Raw genomic sequence first — 14,714 nt, 5'->3', positions numbered from 1 at the left:
AGACACTATGGAAAATAAGTGAAGTTCGCTCCAAACCTGAAAAGTAGAGCTGATACAATTCCAGACAATTCCATTTCTGCGCATCTACATGAAAGAATTAATATAGAAACTGTTTTATCCCCCAACTATGTCCATATCAATGTCATTTACAATAGTAGCAAATATGTTTTATGGAGGAAAATTAGGTGTACATATTGCCAATGGACTATTGTGAAGCCTTAAAGATGAAGAAAGTTCTGATAATGTGTTGCAACATAGATAAATCTAAAATATTTTACTGATTGAAAACATATTCTCAAAGAAGGGTAAATTGAGCATGAAAAAACATCACATGACCTCCTGAATGTGATCTATAACAGAGAAGCAGCAAGTTGAAGAGGTAGCCAACAGTAGTGGAGTGGACCCTGGGGATATGCTATTCAAAAAATAGAGTTTCATTCATTTAGCATTAAAGCTTTGCGGAAATCTGCATCCTAACAAAGAATAGATCACATTATGTGTCTTTCCTCATAATTTAAATAAGCCATTAAATAAACAATGGTATGTTAAGTATTAGAGAGGACAAGTCAGATAGTTTTTAATATTAAATAGTCTAATTGTAGTAAAAATAAAATGATTTAAGCATTAATCATTCCAACTTCGTGGGAAGCTATCTATCAGTTTGTTTACAGAGTTCACATATTAAACAAACCTAAAGAATATTGCTTTCTTGCTGCTTGGCAGTTAATATCTGTTTCTACACATTCATAAATGTTCACTCTTCTGTATTTGAAAAGCTTCCATTTCAACTCTGAATACCATTTCATCTTACTCTTTCAGTGTAGTCTCCTCCTGTTCTCTCCTGCTCCTTCTCTACCCCATCTCTCTGTCTCTCTCTGTCTCTCTCTCTCTGTGAATATGTATATGTTCCTTGGTGTTTATTCCTGTTAAGTGTACATTTCTATGCAAATATTAAAGTTACAGATCCAGTATCTTCCTCAGATGTTTTCAAACTTATTTTTGAGACTGGTTACATTATGGATCCTGGGGCTCACCTGTTCAGTTAAGCTGGCCAATTACTGGTCTCTCATTACTTACTGGTCTCTACCTATCAAGTTCTTGGGCGGGTCTTTACATGGGTGCAAGATATCTGAACCTAGGTCCTTATGCTTGCATGATAACCATTTTGCTGACTGAGCAATCAGACCAGATCCGATCATCTTTTATGTGCCTCTGTGATATGTCTAGAAATGCCAATTCTATAATAGCTTTTCTAAGACAAACTCTGATCAGGGGCAAGGATAAAATGACAGTTGAGCAACATTCTTCACCTACCTTATGTGAACAAATGTAAAAGGCTTGGATTAGTACCCACCTGGCATCAATAAGTGTTAACAATGGAGTGAGTCCTAAAAACAATTCATCACTCTTTTAAAAATAAATGTCTATAATACTTTTCAAAGATACCATTTCAAAATATGGTCACTTTTAATGGAGAAACTGTCTAATAATGGACAATGTGATGCTTCAAAGAGATCTTTCATGGTCTCTAAAGCTTGGTTCCCACTGACTGAGAATTCTGGTGTGCTCTTCACAATTCAGTTTTCCTGGCAGGCTTTTATTAAATATTATGTCATTGTTTCACACAGAGAAGAAGCTAGCTGTTACCATTTACATAAAACATATATATGTCTTTGCACATATCTTAATGTTTAACCTCAAGTTGGTCAGATCCCACATACATAATTATAGAAAGAAGCAAAAATATTTCTGGTTTTTTGTTTTATTTTTATATCACTGAAAATTCCACTTCAAATCAAGCGTATCATATACCAGGATTAAGATAAATACAACATTTAAAATATAAGTTCCTAATGTCAGTCAAACAAATGCATAGCAATCCTGTAATTTTATTTTTTTTATTAAAAAAGTGTTGAGATATTTATTAATTATTGGCTGGTGGGAATATATATGGCAGATTTTATCCCCAAAAGATTTAATCCTGAACCTAGATCTGGTCACCATTACCCAAATAATACATTAAAAAAGAAGATGAAAAGAAAAGGAAAAAAACACTCAAATTCCCCAATAGTCTTGTTCTGAATAAAAGACATCATGCCCCTTTAGGATAATGCTATGGTTTAGTGTATTCTCAAAATGAATTAGAATAATTAGACTAATTCTAATGCCAAAGCTTTCCTAGAAGTGACTCTGTGCTTCAGTCTGCATTTCCCAAATGCTGGTTTATTTTGGTCACTTTACTTCAGATTAAATATCAGAATTCATCCAGAATAGTAAAAGCATTAAAACCATTCACATGTTGTTATAAAAGTTGAAAGCTGAAAGCAAAAACCTGTGCTGGAAAGGAAGGCTGTTTGTTTTTCATTTAATAAAGTTAATGGAATACCTTGTAAATTCAATGCCTGTAAAATGAAAATTAATTCCTTGTCTTCAGGGGTTTGACTAAGTTATTTAATGCAAAAGTTTGTATTGCATGAAGTTTCTTTAGTTTTGTAGTACCTAATAGTATACGTTCTTTCTTTCATATATTTTAGTACCAGACCTCCACAATTGTACACATCTGGGAATGGGAAAGAAAATGAGGGGGAAAGTGAATGTGGACTGATGTTTTACAAACATTCTAGCAAGAAGCAAGGCTCAAGCTAAGAAAAGCATGTTTCCAACTCTCTTCTACTCATCAGGAAAAAAAATGGGTTAGAGAAATAGACTTGCCAAGAGTACCATAAAATAATGAAGAGAGTTTGATATATATGAATATACAATTATTTCCAAATGTACTGTTTTTATTTATACAGAGTCCTAACCAGGTCAGTTGTCAGTTACACAAGTGTCTATCTTCAATCCAGGAGCCTCAATGATGTCGGTTTGTTGTTGTCAAACTCAGGCAAATCATACATTTTAAAAAATTTGTAATATAGGAAAAAATAACAAAATTCTATTTCCATTTAAAATGGTACAAATTGTTTTTTGCAGAAGGATGAAGCTTTGAAACAATTAATATATTTCTTAAGGCACAGATCTAACATATCATAGAAGCTGAATTTGCTCTTTAAAAATCAGTGTTTCCACAAATTGTTATTCTGACTGAAGAGAAATAATGATGTACTTTTTGAGGTGCATGACCAAAAATTTGAAATACTGTCAGTGACCATCATTTTCACCTCACATCAAAACAGTCTACACAGTGATTTTGACTGGCATTTGGAAATGTGCTTGTGAATAAAACAGAGAGAAAATGGCAAGTCTCACATTCAAATGCCCACACAGAGATAATAATGGAAGCAATGTTTTATGGGTCATTGGGGAAGGCAATCCCATCTGAATGTTTGTTCCCGAGGATGATAAGAGTGAGTGAATATTCTTCTGCATCATATCACTCAGACTAGAGCAAAGACTGATGGATGATGATTGATTTAATACAGAAAGCCTGAGCAACAGAGGGTGGAGAAAATAGGAAACAAAAAAAAAAAAAAAAAAAAAAAAAATGAACAGGAGTTATTCTAGATTCTTTGATACTGTGATAAATTCAAAGCCCCAGAGTCCTGAACCGACCCCCGAGAGTGCATATCTAGCTTTGTCCTCTCCAATGCCCTTGGGTGTAAAAGGATAATGGAATTAGAGAGCAGAGGCAGAAAAGATTTGATGACACATTGTGTTTCGTTTTGTTTCCCGTGACTAGAATGAGCTCTTCCTCTTGAACTTTCCAAACAGATGGTTTTCTGTTCTGGGATGAAAGATTAGCAGTGAAGGAAATACCTCATCCTCACTGAGGAGCAGACAGTCTGTGCTGACAGGCGGTAATCATAAAGAAAATGTCCCACTTGAAGCAAAGATTTCAGGAATTCTTGGATTTAAGACATTATGTGGTAGGAGGATTATACTTTTTTTTTTTTTTTTTTTTTTTTTTTTTTTTTGCTGAGTACTGGAGTTACGAAGCTAATGTGTGTTTCACCTGAGTTTTCAATGAGTTCTGAGGCTCCAAACTCAGGTCACATGTTTGTGCAGTAAAAACCACGCTGGTAGCCATTTTGTCAGTCCCTTCATGTTCTCTAATTAATGGATAGTTTTATTATATTGTGGTACAGGTGCACCTTTAGATCTGTTATGTATGTAGGCTCATTGAGATGGTTGTGTGCCAGAAAATAAGTTGTTTTTTTTTTTTTTTCTTAGGAACATAAATCCAGGCTGGGATTTATGAAGGATGTGAGGCTCACTGTCCCGCCCATGCTAACTGTTAAGTACACACTTTGACAGAATGATGTCATTCTGGTTTATTTTATTTCTCCTGTTTTAGTGTACTCACAACTATTAGAATGATAAGTCTCACAAAGTGAATCAACTAGATGGCAGGACTATCACAACTACCTTCTGAAAGGTCGCACAATGGTTTGGAAATGTCAGATTTTGCTTCATTCCCAGACGTAGCTTTCACTGTTGTTTTGTAAAGTGGGTAATAATGAAATGATATGTGTGTTTATAAAGCTTTTAAAGACACAGAGACCTTTTTCTAACTTTATGTTAAATAAGTAGGAGCTGTGCTGTTTAACACTCATTTTCTACTATTTAATTTATATCCAGTGTTTAGTAATCCTGCAGGTTCTTAAAGAAATAGAAAAGCTTGGGTCTTCCAGAGACATACCTTAAATGATGCATTTTATTGAGACATTTTGCAATTGAGAAAAGGTTGAATATACTAAGGATTTGTTGTCATCCATTTTGAATAATTGCTTGGGTGACAGAAGACAGCCCAGCAGACAATGCCTCTTTGAGTAAAGGGTTTTGCTGCCATGCATGATCTGAGTCTAGTCCCCAGAACCCCATATGGAAGAAGAAAAAAAACATATGTAATACAGGAACACACTGGCACAATATCACAAATAAAAAAGTAATAAAATGTAATACAGTTTTTAAAAAGTACAAAACTAAGTATTTGCACTATTTTAATAAAATTCTTTTATTATATGCTGAATAATAACTACTTCTTATTGATCATATCTAACCATATCTTATTTTATATCATACCTATAAAAATGAAAGCAGAAAAACGATTGGTTAAGAGTTAGTGTTTCAGAAAATTCAAGATTAAATTAAGAGTGGCAAAACATAATCAAGTCACCAATTCAAAAGCTCTAAAGTTGAGAGGTCATGTATCATTAAATTTCCTTCCTACACAAAACACAATGAGAAGGTAAATCCATACTTTTATCAGTCTCAAACTTGAGGAAACTTGCTGACTAGGCCTTGATATGCATTTATTACCATTGTTCATTTACATAAATCATATGATACAAAAAGGTCAACACAGTGACAGCTTCTCCTGATGAAAATGGAAATCACCAGAAAGGAATTCCTCCTGCTGCATGCTTAAGTACCTCGTTGAAACACGTTTGGAAAAAAAAATGTTACACCTCCCTCCTTCATAACAATGGAGTAGTTCATTTAATAACGTAATATTAGATCAAGCACAACAAGACACATAAAGAATCCCTACACTACCAGTTTGACAGCCTGGAGGGAAATATAGATTTAAAAAAATGAAAGAAATAATGGCAAAGAAACAATAGTAATAAAGATGCAGGTGCCATACTCAAAGATGAAAGAACTGTAAAGGCTGTGCAGGAGCATAAAGCTCTAAGGAAGACTAAAAGACTCTGGCTTTGCCTGAATGTTTCTGGCTCTGATGCAGGTTTGCTCTCTCAGAGCAGGACTGCCTGCTGAATGAGCTCTGAGAGCAAATTATGTTAAGACCCTAGGAAAATAACATGGAGATTGTTTGAAAAGGCCCATGGCATCATTTACAGAGGAGGCCAGGAGGACAGTAAATAAAAGAGTTTATATCAACCAGCCACAGGCTTTGAACTGACTTGGGAAATGGGGATGTTTCCCTTTGCTTTTAATTGTTGTTTCTGACTGGAATAGTTAAACATTTTTGGAATTTCCTACTGATAAAGGTGTTTAAGATAAAGAACGTTATTATTTTCTTCTTTATGTTACTTAATTCAACATCATGAAAACAAACCCTCGAATTCACATTCTTCCTGCTCTTCTTCGAATTAGCTGAGCAGATCTCACTACATGTGAGTTTGCACAGCTAGCACAGAATGCTGTGTGGCTGTTTCTCTTGAATCGTGGTGTGTGATTCCTTGCCATTTTAATGGAATAGGTGCTAGCAGAATAAGACTGGGAGACAATCAAATTCTGTAACTTCTTTTCTTCTTTTCTTTGGATGCTACAGCATTTGGTCTTGAAGTTCAAACCTCACATTTTGAGGAAAATGCTACCACACTCCATGAAGAGAGTACATGTACAGGTCGTGGGGCCACATAGAGAAAAAATGTTGTCATCCAACCCAAAAGCGGCCTTGGCCTTCAGTTCCAATGCTCGACTCATTGAACTCTTGTCCTGTTTGCCTTCAGCAGATTCCAGAGTTGACATTTTGCAAAATGGTTGAGCTATGAGTTGTTATGCTTCTAAGTTCCTTCCGATTCATTCTGTTTTTTTTTTTTTTTTTTATTTTAAAACAATCTTTACTCATTTTGCATAAAAATCCCAGATCCCATTCCCTTCCCTCCTCCTGCTCTTCCAACCTTCCCAAGCCCAATTCTGTGCTTTAGACAGGGTAAGGATTCCCAGTTAAAAAAAGTCTGGCACATCACTTTGAGGCAGGACCAAGCCCCTCCCATATCTAGGCAGAACAAGGTATCCCTCCAAAGAAATGGGCTCCAAAAAGCCAGCGCAAGCATTAGAGATAAAACCTGGTCCTACTGCCAATGGCCCCACAGGTTGCCCATACCACACTACTCTCATCCTCATTCAGAGTAGCTAGTTGAGTCTTATACAGGTTTCCCTCCTGTCAGTCAGTGGCCAGTGAGCTCCCACTAGCTCAGGTTAGCTATTTCTGTGGGTTCCCCCCAAAATGGTCTTGAACGCTTTGCTTATACTATCTCCCTTCCCTCCTTTCCCTGGCCTCTGCTCAGCCAGTACTTAGCTGTGGATCTCTGCATCTGCTTCCATCAGTTGCTGAAGGCTGTATGATGATGATTATGATAGGCATCTACTTGATTACAGGACGCTAGTTCAGGCACCCTCTCCACTAATGTTTAGGGTCTTAGCTGGGGTCATCTCATAGATTTCTGGGAATTTCTTTAGTGCCAGGTTTCTCACTATCCCCATAATGGCAATGTCATCTAAGATACAGCTGTCCTTACTCTCCATCTCTGTCATTCCCTCAGGCATTATATACATAATTTCTTCATTGATTCTTTGGGAATTTCACAAGGACCCCAATTCTGCTCAATTCCCAGTGCCCCATATCCCTCTTTCAACGTTGCACTATCCCTTCACCAAAAAATAAGTTAAGAAAATTAAATCCACATAAGACAAACAACAAAAAACTGTTTTATAAACAGACATATAAATTTGTGATATCAATAATTATGTTAATCCTTAAAAGAGTTGAGAAGTCTAATTCTTCTAAAATATTAAATGGGTATGAAATATTGATTTATCCTTTTAGTTTAGCATTACAATTTATTTAGCTTTTATTTGCCCACATGTTTATCTGACACAACTTAAAATTAGGTTTATTTTTAATTTAAAGAATGACTTTGAAGTATGTTTGTTCACTGACTACATAATTTTCTTACTTATTCAGGCCAGTACATAGGTGTGGAAATGCATCAAACTTGCTATAATAATGTGCCATTTATTCAAAAGTTAAATAAGATGAACATTGACAGTGTGGTTGTCACTTTTATCCACATTGTGTGTATGTGTTCAAAAGGTGAATAAGATAAACAGAAAGAGTAGATGTCATATTGTTTTACTCACAGTGTGTGTGTGTGTGTGTTTGTGTGTGTGTATTTGTCCATGAACATGTGTGCAAGTGTAAGTATCATTGAGTACATGAAGGAAACTTGTATGACTCATTACTGTCTATCATATGAGTTCCATGATTGAAATCAGGCTGTGGTGCTCAGTGTCTCTTCTTGCTGAGTTCTTGCTGGCCCCACAATACCAGGTCTGGTATTATGGTATAAGAACATATTGTTGATGCATTCATGCATAAACTTCATAGTCACTCAGTTCCAAGAAGAGAGATAAAACAATGTATGTGCATATATATATATATATATATATATATATATATGTGCTTGCATATGGTATATATGTAGGATTAGATTATGTAGGATAATCTAAATATATAAAACAAATGAGATATGTTCATAATATATGTATGTGTAGACACAAACATTTTCTTTAAATTATATTTGTATTAAGTGATAAATGTAATATATGTATTCCAAGTTAGGTAACCTTTCATTTAGAAAACTAAGGAAAAAGAAGTTTGTCATTTTGAGGGACCTAGTGAAGAATCTGGAAGAAACACCGAAGTTCATACGAATGAATAAAGTTATTGGAGCCTTGATAATATATTTTATATACCCTGACAGTTATTCCAGTTTTCAACCCTGTATCCCTGATAGATTGATTATGGTGCTAAATTATCATATTATATCTAGTTGCCATGAATATGCATTGATATATCTGGTTTGTCTTTACCAAGATAAACCAGGCACAACTAACTTTGTATTTATTTTCATTCAAGACCACAGAAGCTTCCAAATTGAATGGAACATGGGTACACTTTAGCCAACTACTTAGGGTTCACAAGTTTTTGAAAAGCTTTGTCATATTTTACAAAGAAAAGTGAAGATAAACTCAAGTGAAATCACAGAATCCCATGAATTCTGAGGAATTTGCAGTAAACCTCAGTGGTTCAACTAAATTGAAATAGTGAACAAAGGTCTCAGCTAATCTAGAAACAATGAAATATTTCATTTCAAATCCTGACCAGGGTCTAGACAAACTCGACTCCTTCTAAAATTGAACTCCCAAATGGTTGAGTTCTCATGCACTTACGTTTGCAGGAAATTTGATTACAATTTCTTTTTATAGTTTTTTGTTCAAATAGGGGTTATGTTTCAACTTGCTTAAAAAAGCACCTATCTTATGACTTATGAATGCTACATATTGAAATTAATATTTGTCAATTTGTTGAGACTGTTTCTTACAATGTCTGGCTACATATTGAAATTAATGTTTGTTAATTTGTTCAGACTGATTCTTCCAATGTCTGGCAAGCCCTGAGTCCTGGATTTTAGAACATTTGTGATTAAACCCTTGATTCATCACATGAAAAACACATGGAAGATATGGACCATTAAAATTGTAGAAGGAAATTCTCAGTGAAGAAGCTTTACAAATATTCCTGCCAAGGTTCCTGAAATCAGAGAAAAGAGTGATCAGAACTAATTGGAATTTAAATCATTTGCTCTAATGATAATGCAAACCCTTGTCAGACATAAATTCCTTATGATTTCCATTTCACAAAATTTGGGAGTGCATTATAACAAATGCAACAAGCTATGTACCTGAATCAATCTACTTCTTCTAAAATGAAGTATATATTTTATTACCTTGTAATTTCAACAGTTTTATGTAGTTGAACTGGAAGCCACTTTCTTTAAACAGAATGCTTATGAAGCTAACCAATTTCCTAGTTTTCAAATCAATCCACCCTAAAGAGTAGCACTGTCTTTTTCTTTCTACTTTGTGTTTTTAATTTTTATAAGGTACATGTGAGTAAGGGAGGACAAATCACAGAGAAGTGTGTTCGATGATAAAGGAAATCTCATGTATCTGAATTCTTTCCTTCCATCAAATATGTCCTGAGAATGACTCTCAGGCTTTATGGTACATCCTTTACTGACTAAAATATCTCATCTCAGTGATTCCCATCTTATAGCCTCCAAATATAACCTCATATGTTTAAATATTTAAAATAAGAAAGAATAACTTAAAATACCTAAAGGTCTAAAGTACATAAGTAGTTGTTTGAATTGTTTTTTAGAGTATATTCAAATGAGCTGTCTTAATCTTTTATGAATTCCCTCAAAAGACTAATAGCTTTAACATCAGGTGTGTTTCAATTGTACCTGACTTTTGCAATATAAATGGCCAGTTTTCACACCATTCATTCAACTTGTCACATAGTCAAAACACACTAGAGAAAACTGTGAAGAACAGTTTTTAAAAATGTTTTAAATTAAATCATGAAAGCAACTTGCTTATTCCATGAACAGTATCAATTTTTATCTTTTTATTAAACCACCAAGCTTTATGATGTCAGTGTCTTCAGGACTAATGAACATTATATAAAGCAACATTAATATAAAACAAATAAATAAAAGGCTGTAGCAAATATATTAAAAACACCAAAAATAATAAAGTATTAAATGAAATGTCCTTCTTTGCTCTCTGGTGTGATAAAATACTGACCAAAAGTGACTTGAGAGTGAAAGGGGTTATTTTAGATTGTATTTCCACATCACAGTCCATCATTTGTAGACGTCAAGGCAAGTTCCTGAAGCAAAGATGACGAAGGAATGATGCCTGCTAGCATGTATTTCAGCTCTCTCTTAGCCACTCAAACGTTTTCCTGACACAACTCATGTTGCCTGGGCTCTTCTAAATGTATTATTCATCAAGAAAACATCCCATAGACATGCCTCCAGACTAGTCTGAATAAGATGATTCCTCAATACAGTTTCCCTCTTCTTAAGTGCCTTTAGTGTTTTGTCATGTTGACAAAAGCTAATGAGCATATTAAATAAAGTAAAATCAATTTTTCTGAGTCTAACTCAGAAAACTTGGTACATTACACATTTAAAAACTTGCAGTGGAGTATGGTGAGATATTTAAGTCATTCTGTTTAATATTGTGCTTGCCATCTATAAGATACAATGACAACTACTGGTCACATGGTCTAAAGGCTATTAGATTTTCAGATTTCAATACTTTAGTGTATTTTTTTTTCTTTTTGAGAATACATTTTCCTCTTATAATACATCCTGATTTACAGTTTCCCCTCCGTCTACTCCGCCAAATTCCTTCCCACTTTGCCTTCTATCTAGCTCCATCCCTGTCTGTTACTTATTAGAAAACAAATAGGCCCCTCGAGAATAAATTTAAAATAATGTAAGAAAAGAAAGATCTATTTAGGCCAAAATAAATACACAGAAGGGAAGAGCCCAAGAGAAGGCATAAGAATAAGACACAAAAGATCCCTTTATAAACACAAACCTGAAATCCATAATATATAATATGCAGAGAACCCATAAGGTTAAAAAGAGAGAAAGAAATTAAAGGGTGATCTTTTAAAAAAGAAAAAAAAAATTAAAGACCTGATGAAACATTGAGAAATAGAACTTTCAAAAAAAGGTAGGTTTCTTATTTTGATTTAGAGATTTTGTTTGTTTGTCTTTTTTCCATTACTCACAAACTATCCAGATGGAATACTTTTGTACTTTTCATTTTATCCTATAGTCCATACATCAGTCCCTTTTATAATTGCCAAGGAAAGGCAGTGAGGGGATACTTAATCTAATCCTTAATCCCTGAAGCCGTTCTTTAGACAGCTCTGAAATCAAATATGTATTCTTTACTAAATTTTGAAGAAATGCAATTATTTTTCACTTGCATCCCTTGGTATTTTAGTCCTGGCATATATGGACATTTTCTTCATCTTTCTGGCTTCATTTCTTTAAGACAATCATATTTACCACTCGACAAAGCATAAAACAGTGCACCATCATATGTCTCTTTTAAATTTCTTCTTGAAGCTGATGGACCATAATTAAGGATAATATATTATAATATATAAATAGTCTTTATTATATAAGAATTATATGTTTTATCATTTAATTAGACAATGAGCATTTTTCAAATCTTGAAATTACTACCTATTGTCCTAATGATAGAAAATGAATGTGAATATATCAGAAACTTGACTCATAAAAAGGATATATATAGTACATATGGCACTGTATAAATGTGGGTAGGATGCTATAGGATCAAAGCAAAAACAGAAGTAGGGGTATGAACAAAGGAGGTGGTATGAATATATTTGTAGAAAAAGTTTTCTTAAAAGTTCTCTAAAATATGAAGGTTGTTGAAAACTAGATAATGACAACCATTTGAAAAGATTAGCATGTTATTCTAGACAATCTGTGTTATTGTTTAATTTTTATTTTGTAATTAATCAATAATCATATATTTTCAGGTATATTTATGTGGTGTTGTCTTTTATGATTTGTTATTTATATACTGTGTGAGATGACCAAATTATTTTAACTGAATTTCTCTTTCTTTAAGTACTTATCACTTATTTGCTTTGAGAAGATTCAAAGACTTTTTTTCTTGAATTTTATGTAGTAAGTTGCCATGAATAATAGTCTCTTAATATCAGTAGAGCATAAGAATTTATCATATATTATATTTTAATATTGTATAATGCATATATTGCTGTTTCTATGTTATAGTTTTTAATATTTTCCCTTTGTTTCTTCTTTTTTTTTAACCTTTCTTTAGTTGGTTTTTATCTTTATATACTGTCAGATACAATTTAAAATTTCTGTCAGAGTTTTGTCATTTCTAAATTTTGTGCTGGCCATTATTTCTTTTTTATCCTTATCTATACTAATTCTGATTTATGGAATAAGAAAATATAAAATCTCTACTGCTTATCAAATGTGTTATAATGCTTTTTCTATATAGGAAAAGTCATTTTAGTAGATTTTTAATGTTTTTAAAGATGTATTTTTTTTTAACTTTATTTTATTGTGTGACTGCTTTCATGGGAACTTGGTGAGTACACACTTAAAATAGGGCATAAGAGGAAATTAGGTGTCCTGGAACTGGCATTAACAGCTGGTTATAAATTTCCTAGCTATGTTGGTGCTCAGTATCAAACTCAGATCCTCTACAGGGAAAAATATTACATAGAGTTCTCTAAATGGATATCTAAGTATATAAATTTGTTGTACTGGCTTACAGGGTTCAGTACAGGTTATCAAACAATGTCTGTATTGGCAAGGCCTAGAATCTTGTAGTTGCTCAACCCTTGAAGCTGGATGTCTCAACAGCTTGAATGTGGTGAGCTATTGATCTTCCATGCATGTTCAAATCCCGCAAAAGCTGCTTCTAAAATCTGAAGAAATTCCATAGCAAGATGTTAGTTAGATAGACTTGCAGACACTCAGTGGTTGATACATCTAATTATCCAGTTGTTGATTATTCAAAAGACACAAGGTCTCTATTGCACAATTAGGAATATCTTGCCAGAATGAATATTATGATTTGTAGAGTTTAGCAGCTGGGTAAGAATATTTCTCGCTTGGCAGATTCCATGATACCTCTGACTGCTCTGAGAGCTAATCACTATAGAAATGGTTTCCAAGTAGGTTCAAGTTGATTTTCTCTAAGCACTTTGTCCAAAGTATGTTTTATATTCAGCAATGGTTCTTACCTTCAAGGTCCTGAAAAAATCAAGGATCATGGACAGTGGGAGAAAGTCATATTATTTGGGTGCCTCTTGGATTTTTGTGACTACAAACTTCAAGTGAAGATTCTTATTCCTTGGAGTTTTTGTTATGTTGGATAATATGTGTCTCTTGAGTAATAAATAATATATATGTAGAGTAATTTTACTTAAATGATTTAACTATTTCCATATTCATATATATATATATGTGTGTGTGTATGTGTGTGTGTGTATGTGTGTATGTGTGTGTATGTATACACATATATGTATATGTGTGTGTGTTTTAAATAAATATGTGTGTGTGTGTGTGCATTTTAAGTAAACATAGAATGATGTTTTCCTACGACTATTTCAAACATCCTAATTATCCATTATCCCTGTCCTTTTGTATTGCCCTCACATTTCTCTCCTAGTTAAAATGTTCCCCCACTATTTTTCATATTTGTTTTTATAGTAATTCATAAAACCACATTCCATCTAGAATTTCTACCAAAATCAATGGTCCATTTTACTTTACTGGTACCTTTGATTACTCTGTGTTATAGAATCACTTCTAAATTCAGAACTAGGATTCATAAGCAAGAGTGAACATGTGGATTTATCTTTCTGAGTCTCAGTTACTTCACTTATTATAATATTATCTAGTTCTATTCATTTACCTTCAAATGTGTATATGGACCACACTTTCTTTATTCAGTCATCGTTTGAAGGACTTTTAACTTGTTTCTATCATTAGCTATTGTGGATAGGGTGGAAATTAAAATAGCTGAGAAGTATCTGTGGAATAGAATAATCAATCCTAGGCTTAATCCTTAAACCACTGTTACGACCTTCGTATATGATGCCTAGAAAACTTTGCTCCCAGAAGCACTCCACTCTTCAATTTTGTGGTATGTAATATATGACATAGAACTGAGCATACCAAAACATTTATCTAGCTAAACATATGACAAAAACTTGATCTTACATAAATGTAAGCTTACATGAGTATACATGTGTATTATGAAACATGCACATACATATGCACGTATATGAGACATACATATGTCTCGATAAAATCTCACTTTCTTTGTTCATGAAGACATTACATGTGAATTATAATATATCCATTGCATACCTTACTTCCTGAAAATGAAAAGTAATAAACATTTTCTCTTGCTTTATGGTGTGCCAGAACTTATCAATTTGAGTTTTGTCAAGTGTGAACCCAGTGATTTTGCTCAACAGATGTCATTGGAGACCATTGTTTTTTTAATTGTGTGTATACTAGATTAGTTTACACAGATTGTGAATATTTTATGAGTGATAAAACATTTGCTGTGTCAATTCT

The sequence above is a fragment of the Phodopus roborovskii genome, unplaced genomic scaffold (assembly GCF_943737965.1).
Source record: "Phodopus roborovskii unplaced genomic scaffold, PHOROB, whole genome shotgun sequence".
Classification (NCBI taxonomy): Eukaryota; Metazoa; Chordata; class Mammalia; order Rodentia; family Cricetidae; genus Phodopus; species Phodopus roborovskii.
The sequence above is the reverse complement of the archived record's forward strand: the minus strand, read 5'-3'. Positions refer to the sequence as shown.